This window comes from Ailuropoda melanoleuca, chromosome 1 (genome assembly GCF_002007445.2).
Source record: "Ailuropoda melanoleuca isolate Jingjing chromosome 1, ASM200744v2, whole genome shotgun sequence".
Classification (NCBI taxonomy): domain Eukaryota; kingdom Metazoa; phylum Chordata; class Mammalia; order Carnivora; family Ursidae; genus Ailuropoda; species Ailuropoda melanoleuca.
The window spans coordinates 178,476,161-178,495,740 of record NC_048218.1 but is presented as its reverse complement, the minus strand read 5'-3'; the positions used below and the strand labels follow the sequence as shown (position 1 = coordinate 178,495,740).

General features: G+C 38.7%; 1 long non-coding RNA gene across 3 annotated transcripts in view; it reads right to left on the bottom strand.

The window, feature by feature from the left end:
* Window positions 1–10,255, bottom strand: part of LOC105238662 — a 38,869-nt gene extending 28,614 nt beyond the window's left edge. The window contains exons 1-4 of one of the 3 annotated variants that reach the window (XR_004628644.1): window positions 9,899–10,255; window positions 9,559–9,723; window positions 1,634–1,890; window positions 179–265 (exon numbers count right to left, since the gene is read on the bottom strand). This is a non-coding gene — a long non-coding RNA (uncharacterized LOC105238662). Of the gene's footprint in view, window positions 1–178; window positions 266–1,633; window positions 1,895–9,558; window positions 9,724–9,898 lie in introns of all 3 variants that reach the window. The other 2 variants (XR_004628639.1, XR_004628634.1) reach the window with 2 other exon arrangements.
* Between the last annotated feature and the right edge of the window lie 9,325 nt (window positions 10,256–19,580).

The following is a 19,580-nucleotide window of genomic DNA, read 5'->3' as shown; positions in this document are numbered from 1 at the left end:
GCAAAGATTGTATTAGTTTGCTAGTATTGCTCTAACAAAGTAGCATGGATGAGGGAGCTTAAACAACAGACATCTACGGTCTCAGAGTTATGAACGCTAAAAGTCTAAGATCAAGGTGACAGCAGAGTTATCTCCCTCTGAAGACTGTGGGGGAAAATCTGTTCCATGGCTCACTCACAGCTTCTGGTGATTCACTGTCAGTCTTCGGTATTCCTTGGCTCCTGCTGCATCATCCTGATCTCCACTTTCATCTTCACATGACATTCTGTATGTATGTGAATGAAAGAGCGAGAGGGGGAGAAAGAGAGAGAGAGAGAGAGAGTCAGTTTCCAAATTTCCCATTTATGTAAGAATACCACGTATTGATTAGGGGTCCACCCTATTCCAGCATATCCTCATCTTAACTAATTACACCTGCAATGACTCTATTTCCAAATAAGGTCCCATCTGAGGTCTGGGGGTTAGGGCTTCAATATATAAATTCTGGGGAAACACAATTCAACCTATGACAAAGACACTGAAGATCAAAGGAGGTTAGAGAACCCTAAATAGACAATCTCTGCTTTCCTACTGTTGAAAGCATCAGAGTTGATCAGATTACTACACCTTCCAAAGTTTGTTATTTTCATACACAGGGTTTCCCAGGAAAGAGACTCTGAGCCTAAGATCTGCATCTGGGAAGGTTACTGTGGAATTGCAAAGATTGCCCATGTATGGATATTTAAGGGACTCACAGACTCCACAGAGCCTACTCATATAAGGCTTTATTTAAAGGCAAAGATACTCATGAGAGACAGAGAGTACAGGCAAGCACTGCGGTAAAAAAGACATCCAGTTGCTAGCTCCCAAGTGCCTTTATATGCATAAGGACTGTGCTTTGCATCTGGATTGAACCAAGATTTGTGTGAGAAATCTTGTCTTTTGGAGAGCTCAAAGCAGAAGTTCCCAGTAAGTTTTTTTATGCTCCTCTGGTCATACAGTCAACCAGGCTGTTTAACCAGGTAAGCCATTTGGCAAAGAAATGACTTTGAGTATTGTCAGGGAAGTTTCAAACTTTTAACAGCACATGGCAAATCCCACTGCCCTTATCTTGGCCAAGAGTCAAAGTCAGACATTCAAGTGTCACTCAAGGTAAAGCTGTATATCAACTGTATCCTCCACAGGATTGTCCTTGGGGTCAATGCTACCTGTAAGGAGGTGAAATGAAGCTGATTAAGAAGAAAGAGGGTGTGGGCTGCAATGCTGTTGCAACAGTCTTCAGCCAATCATACAGAGTTGTAGTGGCTCTGGACTTAGAGGTGTCCCAAACTGAGGCAAGGAGGCAAAGATATATTCTCCCATCAGGCTGTCATGAGATGAGAACTGAAGCTGTCTAAGGAGACTAGCCTTAAGCCAAGTCATGCTCCAGGGAAGGTGACTATCTTCTACCAAGTTCAGTTCCCAGAGAGGGAATCAGTTGAGAGCTGTCAGCTTCCAACACTCAGCAGCAAGGATAGAGGGCCAGAGCCCTGAAAGGCCAGGGGCCAGGAGATTACAGGTGAACAACTCTTCCTTCTGTTAACATACTACTCTAATATCCTTCCAACAAGTTAGTTTTTCACTGAATGTGTCAGAGTTCATTCATGTTTCTTACCATTAGTGAAATTTAACTGATACAATGCCTCTGTAAAATCAGTTCCCAACTTTTTTCAGTATCTTCATTTTGGTTCTCTTGACTGGAGTGACATGATTGTCATGAATCCTGTGTCCAATCTCTTGTAATTCATCATACCACAAGCAAATCCAAATTTATCTCTATATTCCAAATGACATCTACCACACTCTTGTGAATAGGGACTGTCCTCGGTAAAATTTGTCACTCTTTTGAACAGAATGATGATCTTCTCAAGGCTACCTAGGTCATAAATGGAGATGAGAGAGAGAGTATAATATCTGATATAAACTTACTCATAAATAATGGGTTCGAATCAAGGAAATAACCATCTAAACCGTGTCTTACTCCACAAATATAATCTGTAAGAGTTGCGAAGAACAAAAGCATGGGAGCATGTGCCAACTTTAAGAAAGTCATGAGCATAATGGATCCTGTATGAGACAGCAGGTTTCCAGCAGGTTACTAGAGTACCATAACAACAGAACTGGGATGGATGTATAGTGCTCTTCAGACATGTGACCAGTGAGAGGGCAGAGGCCTCAGCCCATGGGATGGTGTATAAATACAAAGTTCTAGTGCAAGAGTCAAAGACTTGAGTTTAAAGCAAAATGTCAAATTCTTAGGCTGAGTTCCTGGCAGGTTTCTGGCATGAACATAAAGGGTAATGATCAAATTTGAGAGTAAAGGTCAAGGCAAACACTCAGTGTTAATGGATTGAGCCAACATGGTGGAGTTGGGAAAAAAATCAACCCTTGGAAGCAATGTAGTATCGAGTCATTGAAATTGAAGAAACCAGCTCTTGGAGGGATCAGCGAGGGACTTTTAACAGCACAGGGTAAATCCCATACAGTGCGAAATCCTAGCTAAAACTGTAGGGTTTTCCCAGAATATTCCTGGTTTTGCCTATTATCTGAGTCCCGTTCCATTTACCATTTCTCCTAGACAAAATATCCAAGTTGGATGACATATGTGATCACCCTACTAGTCCCATGATTTGGAGAATAGGGAGGACAATTACTAATGAGCTTATTTTTCCCTGACTCTGCCAGTATTAGCTTGGAAACTATGGTTGAAAGCAGAAAGAGAAACCAGCAAAGGTTCATAGATTATGGCTGAATGAGGCAAAAGAAAGATCAAAGACCACCTACCTAGATGGAGAAACAAAGGCACTCTGATATCCAAATATAGCTTTCTTTTTTAAAAAACCAACACTAACTCTGATGCCTTTGTTTTTGTTTCCTCATTGAGAAGCAACCCTGTTGTATCCCACATGAATCAGTGATTTGGTTGGATTAATTTAATTGAAACAACTGCTATCATGATTCAAAACAAGTTGCTTGTCCAGTTAATTTAATGAAAATTATTGTGTGGCTGTGGTGCAAAGAAAACACACAATTACACATAAATTTCTACTGAAACAAAATGATATAAGTCCAATAGAATCATACATTTTACTAATTTACTTTAATTCAAGTGAATTCTATAGCTTAAATTTGACATTCCCACTCCTGGGAAGCCAAATTCTTTAGAGATTGAATGTCTTAAATCCTTAGGCCAAGGTAGAGCCTTTAATTGAAAAATAATTTTATTCTTTCTTTCTTGTTTTAAAGGGTAAAAAAATTAAAATCACTGTATTTTTTTTCTCTTCTAGTCCTAAGAGAGGTTTCCCCATTCATGACATAATTGAAAGTTTTCAAACCTAAAACAGTTTTAAAATAGGAACAAATCAAGACTAAATAGGATCCCTCTGTATGCTTTTTGGAGAACAGGTTCCAGGAAGCTCTCAGAGGGCTCAAAGTAGGACAGTGTAGTAAGAAATGAGGCTAGAAATAAGGGCAAGCTACCAATGGGGAAAAAAGGCTTAGAAAATAATTGCCTAAGAAAACATTTACCAAAAGTTGAAAACCTTATAACCAGAGTGGCCACCCAATAATGTTAGAATTTATCTCCATTGATATATAAATAAATGACTAAAAAGATATAGATTTTTTTAATATGTCTATGTTTCATGAATTTCAAGGCAGTACAGTGCAGAGGTTAAGAGTGCAAGCTCCAAAATCAATCTACCTGGACCCAACTCTTAGCTCCATCTCCATCTCCTACAGGCTGTGTGACCCCCAGATACGCCATATAACCTCTCATTCTCAGTTTCATCATCAGTAAAATGGGACTGGCTATCACAGTATGTCACAGAGTTAGGAGAACATGTCCAATTAACACAAGCTCTAAAAATACTTAAAATTATTTTCTCTGACCCCTTTTTTTCATTCTGTCAGCCAAAGTCAGAAAGGATTTTCATAATTCCTCATCGGGGAACTGGATATTTAAGCTTTCCCACTGACTGAGATGGTTTTGTTCATTCATGCTTCTCTCTACAGTTGCCTCTGGAACTCTTTTCCACTCTCCCTGGTCCAAATACTTGTTGACTTTTGCACATGTGGAGCTATTTATCCAGATAGTCTGGACAGCAGATTGACTTTAGAAGACTGGTGCTTCTGTTCCATTTCTAATGTGGCTTTAGAATCCAAAGCGTATTCTTCATCCCAAGGCAGAGTCACATACTGCATAGCTTGTAACAAATAAAATAATCGAAGCCACCTGTAGCGTGTCCTGAGGATAAAGTGATAGAAGAATGGGTGTATCACTGTCTTAATGCCCGAGTCTTAGAAGCAATTTTAGCCTTTTTGTACTTATGCCAAGGATAAAAATAGGGAAGCTTCCATCAGTATTATTTGGAATATTGAAATCCGTTGACTAACAGGGCCACCTTGAGAGTGAGTTAGAGGTCTTATTGTAAGTAACTTTCCCCTTCACCTCTTTCTGTGCAGGTGCACGTAAAGATACCAATTCCAGTGTTTGTCCAGGAGGATACAATTACTTTACCAAAGGAAAGAATTTTCAGTAGCTTCCTTAACTGGTCTAAACTTGTATCCTTATAGGAATAAAATGGGTATAATTTTGCCTACATTTCATAGTTGTAACAAGGATGAAATAAAATACTGCACATGTAGTGTATGCAGCACGGTGCCTGACATGGCAGACACTCAGCAAGTGATGGAGACCAACTCAGATCATTAGCCCTATTAGTATTTTAGAGTGTATATAACATTATGTACAAATTCTTCATATTTCTAATCCTAGAAGTCAGAGTATTAGAAAAATAAGTAGTAGAGATTAGCTACTGGTTAAACATTGGTCTATTTTGTTCTGGGGATTTGAAATATTCCTTATTTCTTTACAGTTTTTTTACTTTTTTTCTATTTTTTAAAGATTTTATTTATTTGAGAGAGAGAGCGAGAGAGCACAAGGGGGGGAGGGGCAAGGGAGAGGGAGAAGCAGGCTCCCCACTTGAGCAGGACCTGAACGAGGATCATGACCTGAGTGGAACACAGACACGTAACCAACTGAGCCACCCAGGTACCCCCAGTTTTTTTCCTTTTAATAACTTTCAAGCTCCTATTCAAGTTCCACAAAATTCAAAGCTGAAAAATAAAAACACGCCCTAATGAGGCTATGATGTTATCTCAGAAAATGTGTCCTTTCATTTCTGTGAAATTTAATAAGGTGTTCCCTTTGCTTCTTTTGATTTGAATAACAGATTTCAAAGTAATTTGAAACATATAGTTACAAATATTATAAATATTCAAAAAAAATGTCAATAAGAAAAAAAAAGAAGAAAAATTATTTGTGGTAATTATCAGCTCCAGCTAGAACAGAGGAATCACTACTAAATTTGTTCTGCCACCAGGAAAAAACAGAAAACAAAAGACAAAAAAAGAAAAAAGAAACTGGACAAGAAGCGCCTCTTAAGCATTGGGCAGTAGGCAGCACAATCATTGAAAGAAGAGAAATTCACCAGGAGAATCTCATGTCTGTTACAGTTCTCTGCCTACGGGTAATTTCCAAATTTCCCAGCATAGGGAGCTGGAGTTCAAGCAGAGCCTGCAGTCCTCCTGAGATGAGGAGGCTGAGATCTGAGTGTGAGGCAGCTAAAGTGACCGGAACAAATGTGATATATATTATAACATATTTATATTATGTTGCTATTGTAATATTTGTATTATGTGAATGAATATATGATATATGCCTTTTTATGAATATATATTAATATCATATATATTTTCTTTGACATGCAATGGTTCATGATAGTCATATCTTAATTTTGAATTATGCTCTTTAGACGATAAGGTGACTCTCTGTTCCATTTAACATATTATACTTTCAATGTAGTATCAACACATGTTCTGTTTTTTATTACATTTGCCTGACATATTTTGACTAATATACTGCTTTGGATTTTTGTGTATATGTTTTAGAATGTCTCAAAGACAATGTGTAGTTGAATTTAATTTTTAAAACTGAATCTTAAAATTGATTAGGTAGTCAAGTCCAATTTTATTTGTAACTTCTAAGTTAAAAATTAGGGACATACTTTGACTTAGGTTTGTTGTTTATATTTTTAATTTGTAAAGCTACTCATTTCTTATTATTTATCTCATTTTCTATGAGTTCTTTTTCTTTTTTCTTTTAATTTTCTCCAATGCTTTGGGAAATGTGTCCTGATTTTAATACTTCCAGAAGATATTGAAGTTCTCAAAAGCATTTTAAAACTTATTTATTTCATTGATATCATCAAAAATATGCTGTCTTCTTTAATTAGGAAAATTGTACTCTCTTCCAAACAACTCCCCACACGTTTTTACTACTCGAGCTTTGATGACATTACTGGTTTTCTGATGATTATAGGCATTACATATTTTCAAATAATATAGATTTTCATTTAAGAGTTATTACTGTATTACAATTAGTTTTAAACCCAGATTTATATAATCGAATCATTTAACACTTAACTGCCATGAATACCCATTTACCATGATCAGCCTCCAGTAGTGTCGTTGCTCTGTCCCTTGGTGAAAAACATTTCTCCATTTCAAGCTAAGATCTCTAATCAGCAGAACTCAAAATTGGAGTAAAGGAAGCAAAAATTCTACAAGTGTGTTATTAGGTTTAATAACGAAAGGCTCTGCTTATACTTTCATCCCTGGATTCCTAGATTCACATACTATGGCTTTGAGAGAAACAATGATCTTGGTCTTTGTATTCTAAGCACATACTGCATCCTGTAAGATCTGTCTCCCCAAATATCAGGCTGTTATCACCTCGCTAGTGCCATAACTTGATTTTTGGGAATTATTCCATTATACTAACTAGCCAGATACTTCTGGATTATGGGGCTCATGGTAATGCTAGTGAATTCCATATACATGAGTCATTGCCACATTTATTTTGCTATGAAATGAGTTCCTTGGCCAGAAATAATGTTGCCTGAGCCATGGTAATGAATAAGGCATTCATAAATCCATGGACAGTGATGCTTGTAGAAACTTTGTGGGCAAGGGGGAAAAAAGCCATATCCAAAAGAAGTATGTATTCTAATGATGACAGATCTCTGCCCCAACCAAGATGGCAGGAGCACAATGCAATCAACCCACAGTGAGTGTCTGGCTCACCTCTGTTGGGAGGATCAATATTAGTCTCTGAGAAGTCCAGCTCCAGGCCTAAATCTTACGTATGACGGATTGATTGATTGATTGATTTTTTAGTAGACTCCATGTCCAGCGTGGAGCCCACTGTGGCCTTGAACTCAGGACCCTAAGATCAAGACTGGAGCTGAAATCAAGAGTTGGATACTTAACCGACTAAGCCGCCCAGGCTCCCCAACTTATGTGTGATATTTTAGGCCCAACCATAGCTAATTGCAAAGGCTCTGTCTGGCAGATCACATGGGGGGAAGGTGACTTCCACACACCAGACTTGGTGCAGAGTCAGTGCATTATGGTTTTCTGGAAGGAGCTCCTGGTCCCTTAGGCCTTCAGGGGCGAGCTACGCCTATATGTATATTTGCATTCCTAGCCCAGGGGCCACCGTTAGGTCTTCACAGGGGAGACGGAGAGCATCTTAGAGAAGGCACATTTCTTCACCCTGATGCAGTACTTTCCTACTGTTACCCATTCGATTCCCCTTCCTTTTCTTCCCGTTCCCTAGCTCGCCAGGTACATAAAATGGCAGGAACTTGGGGCACCTGGGCGGCTTAGTCGGTTAGGCATCTGCCTTCGGCTCCAGTCATGATCCCAGGGTCCTGGGATGCAGCCTTGCGTCAGTCTCCCTGCTTGGTGGGGATTCTGCTTCTCCCTCGCTCTCTCCCTCTGCCCCTCCCTCTGCTCATGTTCTCGCGTTCTCAAATAAAAAAATGAAATCTTTAAAAAAAATAATAAGAAAATAAATCGGCAATTGGCAGGAATTTTAGTTCAAAATTCCTTGCCAGTGAGACAATTCCCCCTGCCTATGCCGTGTGTCCTATGACGCTCTCCTGGGGCAAGCTTAGAAGATTGGTGACATATGCTTGTGGCCCTGTTGCTGGAGATCCTGCCCATTCTCCAGTGTCGGGATTCTGGTGCTGTGAACATAGTTAGCTCTGGAACCCAGGTGAAAGGCTATGACCCCTCCTGTGGTGACCTAAATCCAATTTTTGACTATCAGGTCTGGAGTTTTTTCTTCTACAGATTCAGGTCAAATAATATTTTTTGAAGTGTCCATCTGTTTCATTCTGAGGGATACTGCTACCAATTAGCTGCTACCAAAGATCCCTGCAGGCTAAAATATTCTCATTACTACTTCATGCCTACTCCCCCTTCTTTCTAGTAGTTAAGTGCTGCCACCTGACCTCTACTATGAGAGCCCATCATCCCCCTTGAAATCACAAAGACTTTCAAGGATACTAAGCCCTGTCTCCCCTCCTACTAATATCTTCCTCAATTCCTTAGTGAAGGGAGTACCCTCCGTGCCCTCTTAGGAGTTGTGGTAGAGATGGGTAGTCAAGTCATACATGATAAATTTACTCCAACATTCCTTTATCCATAAGCATTTAGATTCTTCCCTTTACATTATGCCAGGGAAGTTCATCTCAGTCTCATTTAATGTAGGCCAGAACTGAGTCTGTTTGTCATCTAAACAAGTAAATTATTAAAGCTGTTTTCTGCTACATAAACTAATACATTAAATTCAAAATCGCAGTAAATGCACCCATATCAATAAATTCAGTTCAATACAGTGTTATATTACTTCCTCCATTTGGTCCAAGATCCTTAAAATCCATTCCCATATATATTCCCAGTGTTTCCACTGAGACATACATACATATAAGCAAAATCTTTCAATCCTTTTGAAGTATAAGCTATTTGCTCCCAGGTTAGGCTTTGCATTTATCCCCCCAGAGTATACCAAGATCTGATTCTAGTTATATATCTAGAAACAACAAAGAAAGATAGAATGGACCTTGAGAAAATTAGGATTTCCCTTGCAAAGCAGCTGCCCCACAGGAACTTATTACTAGGTCTTCAAGCAACAAAAGGCTAGTATCCTTAGGTACAGGAAGACAGATAGCTTCTACTGATAAGGGAAACCCAGAGAGCCCAGGGAGTTCAAGACTCTCGACTTCCTCTGACACCATCAGATATCCCTATTCCGAATATCAGGGTTTTATTCATTGCCAATCATTGCCCAAACTTCTGCAGAAAAAGCTTAACAAGTCTGAATTCATCTTATATTGTCATTACGCAGCACGCCCAATTAGATCTTGAGTCTGATTTTCAATAAGGCTGATCCTGTAACTATAAGAAATAAAGCTTCTCTTAGGGCCACCACAGAAGTTTTCTGGTTGTCTGACCTTGGCTAGAACTGAAAATCGAAAGCTCTGGAATTTCCATTTCCTTCTGTAAATTCTCCAATATAGAGAAAGGAGCTCTTGAACTTCTTCATCTGACAGCCATCATTATTTCCATAACAATCAAGTTCAAAACTCATTTGCTTCCCCCAAAATACTTTTTCAGCAAGCATTCTGTTACCGTCAGTAGTAGGCGATAATGCGATCAATTGCAGCAACACTGTAACCTTGTATCATGTCAGACTCGCAAGGAGCTAGGCGCCGAATTCAAGATCAAGGACTCAACCAGCCAATCCCATTCTGACGTCATACCAGGTATTGTATCAGCCCGAGTCCAGCCCGGATCCTAGAAATAACACCAATTACTTTAACTGAGAGAATGAATACAGGAAACTTAAACAGGCAATGGAGGGCTGAAAAAACAAATGAGGACCCTGAGACAACGTGAGTTAGTGACAGCAGGAAAGAGCAACCAACCCTAAGCTGGGAGGGCGAAAGAAAGATGTTGGAAATACCCGAACCTGCCGAGCTAGTGCCGTGACCTCTGCAGAGATGGCCTTCCTGAGTGCTGCTAAAGATGTTTGCTCAGAGGAGGAATCCCACCAAAGATGGCTTCCGATCGCTGTGGCAAGTCTGTGGCACACTGTGGTTGGTGTGGTGTGAAAAGAAGCTGGCACCTGGAGCCAAACGCCCTTTCTGAGGTGCTGAGGGGAACAGTAAGCAAACAGGAAGAAGCAAGTCCCTTCTCTCTGCTCGCACCTCCCAGTCTCCCTCTAGCGCCCCTATTGGTATTATCAGTTCGGAAAACACCTGGCAAAGAAGAAACGAAGTTTGCAGAATCCCAGCGCAGGATCACAAAGCCGATTATAGAAAGCTGGGTTTGGAGCGGAGAGACAAGCTTAATCATTGGCACACAATGTCCTCACAGTTCTTAAGCTCTTAATTTTGATTCATCTCTTGATCAATTGGAATGAATCTTCATGTAATTTCCACATTATGCTTTTCGTGCATTTGAAATTCGAGAATATTATTGTCTTGCCTTTGCTAATAAATTACAATTTTATTGTTTACAAAAATCTTGGGTTATGATTGTTTTTCTACTAATATTTCTACTAAAAATTCAGGAATTGAGTGCTGTAGGGGACAGGTTGAATGCTAAATTGTTCTATTTCTTTGTAGGTAATCTATTTTCCTCTGGAGCTGTGATTGTTTTATTCTTTTTTTTAAAATGATTTTTTATTATATTATGTTAGTCACCATACAGTACATCCCCGGTTTCCGATGTAAAGTTCGATGCTTCGTTAGTTGCATATAACACCCAGTGCACCGTGCAATACGTGCCCTCCTTACTACCCATCACCGGCCTGTCCCAATCCCCCACCCCCTCCTTATTCTTGATGATCAAAGCATGAACTAGAACACGAATAGGTATCTCTGCATTGGCTTGGTCTGGAATGCAGTCACCCTCTTTCGATCTGTATTACAATTTCTCTTGGGCTTGGAGGTTTGTTCTCATATTTTATCATCAATTCCTGTCTCATTCTCATTTGTTCTAGTGTTTTCTTCAGACAGAGCAACTATCTGTATGTTGGCTTTCCAGTGTTTCTTTTAACATATTTATCGTTTTATTTCTTATTATTTTGTGTGTGTTTCCTTTCTGTTTGATGACCGGAAGACCTGTTACTGTATCTTTGCATCACAGATTGCAGTATCACTTCTGCCCAGGACTGTGATTGTATGTTAATTTCCTTGCAGTCCTTTCTTCTTAAGTCTTGTTGTCTTTCCCCCTCATCCTGTTGCCATTTATGATTACTCAGTTTTCTCTATGAATTTCAACTCCTGTTTCATCAATGCCGTGCTTCCTTGGGCTGTAGATGCCAAGCCTTTTACTGAAATTTTCATCTGGACCGCTTATTTGATAATCTCCAGAGATACATATTTTTTGCTTTCAAGTCTTATAAACACCATTCTCATTATTTTGTTCCTCAGCTCAATCCCCTGATTGTAGTAATTTTTTTTTCTCTTAAGATATCTTCCAAAATAGGGCGTTATATTCAAATTCCATATCTCCAGTCTGATACAGTATGTGGATTGTTTTCTGTCTTCTTTTCTTCCTCTGTGACAAATATCCTTCTCTAAGCTACATCTCAAAGACAAATTTATTTGTTCAGCTTCCTGTCGATTTCTCAGTTTCCAAAAAGATTTCTACTAGTTGTCTTCTAAGATGAAATCTTTTAGTATGCCTCCTTCCTGGTATCTGTCATCCAGAACATAAAGTGTATGTGATCACTTAAGTTTACAGCCAGCATGTTCTCCTCCCAGTTCTTCATGTTTCCCCTTCCATCTTTATCGTTTCACTTGTGGTGATTGTTCCCCTTTTAATCCAAGGTGCTACTGTCAGTGCTTCTCACCTTCCTGCCCCCTTCCACATCAGCCCAGGTGTTTTCAGGGATTTGTTCTCTCTCTCTCTAAGATGGATAGTTGGAGTAAATAACAGTTCTGATTGGCTCACGTATAAACAGAACAATTGCCCACCTTTCTAGTTAATGCATTCCCTGAATATTTAAACCTGAACTTAGACATACATTTTATTCTTTAAAAAAAAAAAAATGCTGCATGAGATGAAGCCAGGAGTACCAAATTAGGAATGTCTGAATGTGTCTTTCCCAATCTAGCTTCATGTGTATTTCATTCCTGATTCTCCTGAAAGCAGAGTGCATGGATTATTTGAGGGGCACAAACCCAGGGCAGCAAAAGGGAATTCTAAGGAAAATGAGGTAAGGAAAGATGCAAGGCAGCGCAGAATCATGCATCACCTCACTGACCATGGCTTCACGGCACCGATCCTTCAGTAGATGCCCTCCTGTGCATGTTGAGTGTCTCAGGAGAGCCGTACAGACAAACAACCCTCAGAGCAGTCCCTGTGCAGGAAAGAGAAGGTGGGACTGATTTGCATGCTCTTTCCAGTCTCTTACTTCCACTTGGGCAAAGTTTAGTCATGAGGGAGGTAACTCCCACACTTCCAGGATGCATCATCTAGATCTTTTGGCAACTGTTCAGGATGGAAGATATAATGGCCTAAAGTGGGTATTCCCTTGAAGTCCAGGAACATCAGCGTTAATCAAAAAGTCTGGGCATGCAAGACTGGTCAACCTCGTTGCACCCAACTGGCCAAGAGGGACAGTCTGGCACCCCCAAAGCCAGTGACTTGTTGGTGACATGGAGTCAATGTGGTCCAGTCAGGAGAGCCAAGACACTTGGGGTGACAGATATGATTTATATGACTCAGTGTGCCTTAATCACAACTTTTATAAATTTTGGTATTAGGGCACCCATCAGACCTTACTTTCACTATTTTTATTGCTTTTTGGTAACGGGCTCAGGGTTTTTTTAGTGAGAGTGCAATGGGAAGTCGGTATCAATAGCTGATGACCAGATGCGAGAGTAAATTTGAGATGTGCAGGAATGCTTCAAATAAAAGTGAAGCTTTATATCTCTACCTACCTTAACACATACCTTATAATTATTAGTATGTCAGTTTGTAAAATGATTCTAGCTGATTTATTTTTAATAAAAGGTGAACTCCAATTTATTAGTTGACATTGTTTAATTCCTTGTTCAAAGTTAAAAAGGATTCGTTCTCTGCTTGAATGTCTAGTATTTGACATGTCACATTTTCTGCTTATATTTTCTTTTGAAGGAGTTGGCTGATTTTGATAAAATACAGAAAGCTAATAAGAGGTATCATTATAAACTATAAAATTACTTTGTGGTTCTGGCTGCTTTCTTGAAAAAATGAATGAGAAATTTTTATGTTAACATGCAATTGCACAAATCATGATTTAGAATTTAAAGAACTAGAAAATCAAACTAAAATATGTCCTCTGTTAAAAATATTTTAATATATAATGATAAGAACTTGCTACCATTTGGAGGACTATCGGTAAAAAGCCCTAACTATATAATTTCCTCTCTTTAATGATTGTAGGTCATCTTGAGCCAGAAAAGGTAGTGATACTGATCCACCAAAACAGGAAAATGGTGCTGAGTGATTTTTCTCGTACTGATAGGAAGTGAATTTTGCAAATTCACGTTGACACTGTGATCACACCTACAATCCTTTGAGACATGTATTTATCATCTAAAAAAAGTCAGCTTTCTTTGTCCAGTGTTCCAGTCAAGCAGAATAAACCTAGATCACGTGCTCTGCTCCAGACACGGAAGTGGACCACTTCACCTCGGGATTGAAGACAGCACAGGTCCTTTAGTTGTTCAGAAAAGTTTATGTGTCGTGTAAAAAAATATGACATAAACTTTCCCCTAACCAATTTTAACCTTGCTTTTCTTTACATAGTTGAGGGGGGGAAGAGAAAGAAAAGAATGGAAAGGATGGAAAAAAGAGTAGAGAGAACTCATGGCCAAGGGGAAGAGGTAAATGAATAGCGGAGGGAAAGGTAATTGAGAAAGCTACACTAAATGTATCTGTCCGTGTTAGAAATCAGTATCAAAAACATAAAGCACCAGGACCAGAGCATCATTACCTCCCACAAACATGGAGAAGCACTTCATATCATTGTTTAGAATTTAAAAATGCACACTATTCAAAAGGCATTTTTCCCCAAGTAGTCAGTAATCCGTATTTTAATGCTCATCAGATTAATGAACAGATACATCCTAAGTTCCTGGACTACTGTATTTTTCAGATAAACAAAAGCAATTTTTACCAAAGATGTTTTTCTACCTAAGGGATGGAATACCCTGTTCGACTTTGTGAAAACTCATGTTATGTGGAGAAGTTCTTCTGTCCATTTCCCCTCAGGATCCGACTGTAAAATGTGACCTTTCCTGAAAGCTGGCATTATGTATAGGTATTTTGATATCTCAGTTGCATGAAAACATTCCTTCGCAAATTGAAAGCAGTGACCTGTCTCTACTCTCCAATATATAAAGAGAGAGTAAGAATCTTTCAAGCTAAGGGGGAAAGGTGGGGAAAGGGTCACCAAATGCTGTTAGAGGAGCTCCACTGAAGAGCAGTACAGGAGTGAAGCCATAAACCATTCTCATTCTCTAATGAAGACTTTTTGTAGATCAGATGAAAACAGTGAATAACTTCATTTCTTAAATTTGGGTTTTTGCTTTAAAAATGTGCTTTAGGGCACCTGGGTGGCTCAGTCGGTGGAGCGTGCAACTCTTGCTCTCAGGGCTGTGAGTCTGATTCCCATGTTGGGTATAGAGATTACATTAAAAAAAAAAAATCTTGGGGCGCCTGGGTGGCTCAGTTGGTTGAGCTTCCGACTCTTGATTTTGGCTCAGGTCATGATCTCAGGGTCGTGGGATCAAGCTCTGCACTGGGTATGGAGCCTGCTTATGATTCTCCCTCTCCCTCTGGGCACCCCCTACACCCCCCCCCGCCCCCGGCTGCCCGCTGGTGGGAGCGCACGTTCTCTTAAAAAAAAAAAAATGTGCTTTAGCTGCACTCCATTTCACACACCTGAGCAGTCATAAATTTCTTCATGTAGCAATATTTGCCTTCTAGCATCAGCTTTTAGGAAATCTACCAGGACAACTCACATGAAAAATGTATATCCCTACAAAGAAACTTTTATAAAAAAAAACAAAACAAAACAAAAAAACCCAAATGACTTGTTTCACTTGTTAAAAAAAAAAAAACTAACAGGCATTTTCCAATTTTTAGTATTTCTGGTAGTAGAAAGAGGTTTTCAGTTATGACAGATACACCTTCTCTCCTATGGCAATTCTCTCAGACAATGCATACGCATTTTGTGTCCTTTCACAGTGCAGTTCACTTGGAGACAAAAGCAAGAAGAATTTGTTTCACTTCAGCTACTCCCTTTTAACATATGCTTTCCAGCTGACTAAAGTTATCTTTAAAATTGCGGCAGTCAAAAGGGCATCAGCCATAACCATCAAAATTGTTATGGATTTTTTTTTAGCATTATCATGCTCAATAAGGGGATGAGAAACTTGTTATAATTTGTTCGTTAATGCTCTAGCATTCATAATTTACCATGTACATATGCAGTCCTATAATTACCTACAAATTAACTATATTAAAAGATACCTGATTTTAAAATATCATGTTCAAAAACTACCTCCTATAAAATATGACCACTGGAGAAAAAAGAATTCTTATGTTGCCATTCTAAATAAGAATATCTCATTGGCCTTGCTGTTAAAAGAACAATAGAAGACTAATTAGCTCAACCATGTATTAGTCCCAGTGAGGGAACCCCAAAGCCCACAGTAATTTTGACACAGATGTATGCCACATGATACCTTTATTATATGCTAATGATATTTGACCAGGAAACATAATCAAAACTTTTTAAAAAATCAATTAGAACTATTTCATTATAATAAAAAGAAAAGATCTATGTTCACTATAAGTTCTTTCAACATTTTTTGCTAATTTAATTACGTTCTGTGCATCTCTAATAGATCAATCTAATGTATTTTCCATCTGAAATAATTATTGTAACATCTCTAAATGACCATGTATAATATTTTGGAGGCTATGGAACTGTGCAGTCAGCTAACAAAAGATTTAGGTTTTTATTTGTCTTTTCCCCATGATTATTACTGCATCAAATAAAGGTATATCATGCCTTCCCTTCCCCAGATTTTCACCAGGAGGTACAAATTTATTTACTGTATTAGCCATTAGAGTTTTGCTGGTGGTTGTGCTGGTTGGTTTCGGCCAACATCAGAAATATAGCTAGGAAATTTTAAAACATGTGTCTTGGTTCACAGATCTTGAGAATTAACTAGCAATATCCTATGGTCCTCTCTCTGTTGTTGTTTTCCTATTCTGCTAGACTAAAGTTCTGTGAGGTCAGAAGCTATTTCTACTGTGTTCATCACCGTATCGTTAGCATCTAGCTTTCGGTCAATATTAATTGAATGTTTGTTCTTGATACGGGAAGAAATGAATGCTACAATTCTAGATTACAGGGACCTACAAAGCAGGCATCCATTTTAAGAAGTTTTTCTTGTTTGGCATCTACCTTGATGCCTTGCCCAATTAACCGTCAAATAAAATAGTGTGCTAATGGTGATGGAAAATGACGATAATGATTATTATAAAGCATTGTTCTCAGCCTTGGCTTTACTTCAGACTCATATGAGAGTTTTATTTTTATTTTTGAGAGAGAGAGAGCGAGAGCTCACACGCATGAGCAGGGCAGAGGGGCAGAGGGAAAGGAGAAAGAGAATCTGAAGCATTCTCCGTGCTTTGCTCCAGCCCGACACAGGACTCCCTCTCATGACCCTGAGATCATGACCTGAGCCAAAATTAAGAGTCAGACGCTCAACTGACCGAGGCACCCAGGAGCCCCAGATTCATATAAAAGCTTTAAAAAATACTGTTGCCTGGGTTCAACCTTGATTTTGTACTTGGTGTGGGTCATGGCCTGGGTGTTGGGGTGGTCAAGCGTCCCTGGGTAGTTGTAGTGCATGGCCAGGACTGAGAACCACTGCTACGTGTGTGACAGGATGATGCCTGTGATGAAGGGAAATTTCAGAATATCCACCTTATAATTTTAACTTGTGAAAATAAAAAGGAGCGTTTTTAAAAAATAAAAAGCCAAGTTTAGGAAATAGAACAAATCCATTCAATTTCTCCTTGACACACTGGTGTGTACACACACACACACACACAAATACAAACTTGGACACTTTCCTTTGTTCTTTTCCTTACAGTCCAAAGAGGAGAAAAAAAAAAGACTCGACAAGAGCTAAATTTGATCTGCTTCTTAAACAGTAACGACAGAAATACGTATAAAGTTAAGAAGCTTGGAGAAGGGGTGAAGAAAGTGGAGAGAGAGGCTCCTGAGTCTTGAGCTAGGAAGGCAGGATTCCCACAGTGACACGGGGGAGAAGATGTGCACAGGCTGCTGGCTTAAGTGCTGTCCTACTCAACTCACTCGCTGGCCTGACCATTCTGTTTTAAACCAAGATTACTTAACTTCAAAATTACTGTTCAACCAAAGACCCTGACACCAATCCTGTCACAAATGAGGAGGTATGTAAGGTCTGAACCTCAACTCAGAAGCTCAGCCTGATGTTATTCTATTGTGACTTCGGGCTCTGGCTTCAGGAAACAGATTTCTGTCTTGTCCCCACACCTATAAATCCTTGCTTTGAAATACTTTTTTAAATTAATTAATTTTATTTTTATTGAGATATAATTGACATAAGTTTAAGGTGTTCAATGTGTTGATTTGTTANAAAGACCCTGACACCAATCCTGTCACAAATGAGGAAGTATGTAAGGTCTGAACCTCAACTCAGAAGCTCAGCCTGATGTTATTCTATTGTGACTTCAGGCTCTGGCTTCAGGAAACAGATTTCTGTCTTGTCCCCACACCTATAAATCCTTGCTTTGAAATACTTTTTAAAATTAATTAATTTTATTTTTATTGAGATATAATTGACATAAGTTTAAGGTGTTCAATGTGTTGATTTGTTACATTTATACACTGCAGTATAATTACCACTATGATATCACTAATTTNACATTTATACACTGCAGTATAATTACCACTATGATATCACTAATTTACGGAATCTCAAAAGCTTTGAAGTAACTCTTACCTGATTTAGGTACTAGTCCTGTAAACAGAGTTCTTCCTTGGTTTCTCTCACTTCTCGGGAACCAGAATACTGCTCTTTCTACTCTCCAGAAACTCGTTAATTTTTTCAGAAAAAGTATAGCTTTGGGGCCAAGATTACCAAGCAGCCGAGTTGATAGACATCTACAAAGTGTAATTTATGGATCTACAAATATCCCGCATGAAACACATCCCAAAATATCTGCTAAAGTATCTCTGCTAGAGATGGGTTTACTTCTGTTCAACAAATTCTCTGAGGATGCTAGGGCTATTGTTTGGGACGCTGCATTTTCCAAACTAATACTTGGAGATACCTTGAGAATGTCTAGCAATAGGAGAGAATATTTGAAGCCAAACTCACTAAATCCAAAATTAACTAAAACATTTTTTCTTAAAATATTCTTTTGGTCACAGAAGAGGTCACTGCTCCTATGCAAAAACTTTTACTGTGCCTCAGAACAGAGAACTATGTAACTTCCAATGCCAGAACTGTTTAGAAGAAAGTGAAAACAAAAAAACTATGGAAACTGTTCATGAAAAGAGCAGTAGTTAAAACATAGTATTTAATCTTGCATCTCTCAATTTGTTGCCTGCATGAAAATTGGAATTTTTTTTCTCTACAGAACTTTCTTGTCTGTGAATTGAGAGGAATAAAGCATCCAGGATGGTGTCTGCAGTAGCAGATACTAAAATGTAGTTCCTATAATAATAAAAATTAATATTGCTGCTAAGAATTGAGATTACCTTCGATGTTCTTCACAGGTGCATAAACAATATTTGGCTCCTTTAGTTTACAGAGAACCTTATTTGTGAAGTCAGAAGTTGTCTGCCAGTAGTTAAGTGTTGGTGGAAATGCAGATTACCTTGCAGCTAATCCCTTCACAAGATATAGAACAGGAAACTACTTTCTGAAAAAGAAAGGAGAGCGAACAAGGTGATGTTGTCACATATTTTAAGCTGATTTTCAAAATACATATATTCCACAGCAGGGTGGTTTCAGTTCCAATAGCTCTTCATAGGCAACTATCAATCGGGTTAAGAATTCAGTGCATAGTTATTGTGACATGAGTTTTTGACAAGAGCAATCAGCTATTGTTAGCAAGTGAAAGTTGGAAAGATTGGATTGGTCAAACAAAAGCACTTTTAGGCTGCAAATGCAATTGAGAAAAGGCAACAGTCAAAACACTGCCAAAGTGATTCATGACATCGGAATGTTATCTGGATTAGGTCAGAGGAAATGTTGAAGTGGTGTCATGGTTTACAGCTCAACTTCAAATTTAGATTTTGATAATCTAAGATTTAACAGAAAGTTCACAAGCCTGGTCAGAATGGAGTAAGAGCCATAAAATGTTGTTGAATATTTATTATTTAGAAAAGAGAATATAGCAAAGGTGAGTAATAGTTTTGCTTAAAATTCTCTATTGTCAAAAGTAAGTTATATATGTATNAGGAAACTACTTTCTGAAAAAGAAAGGAGAGTGAACAAGGTGATGTTGTCCCGCATTTTAAGCTGATTTTCAAAATACATATATTCCACAGCAGGGTGGTTTCAGTTCCAATAGCTCTTCATAGG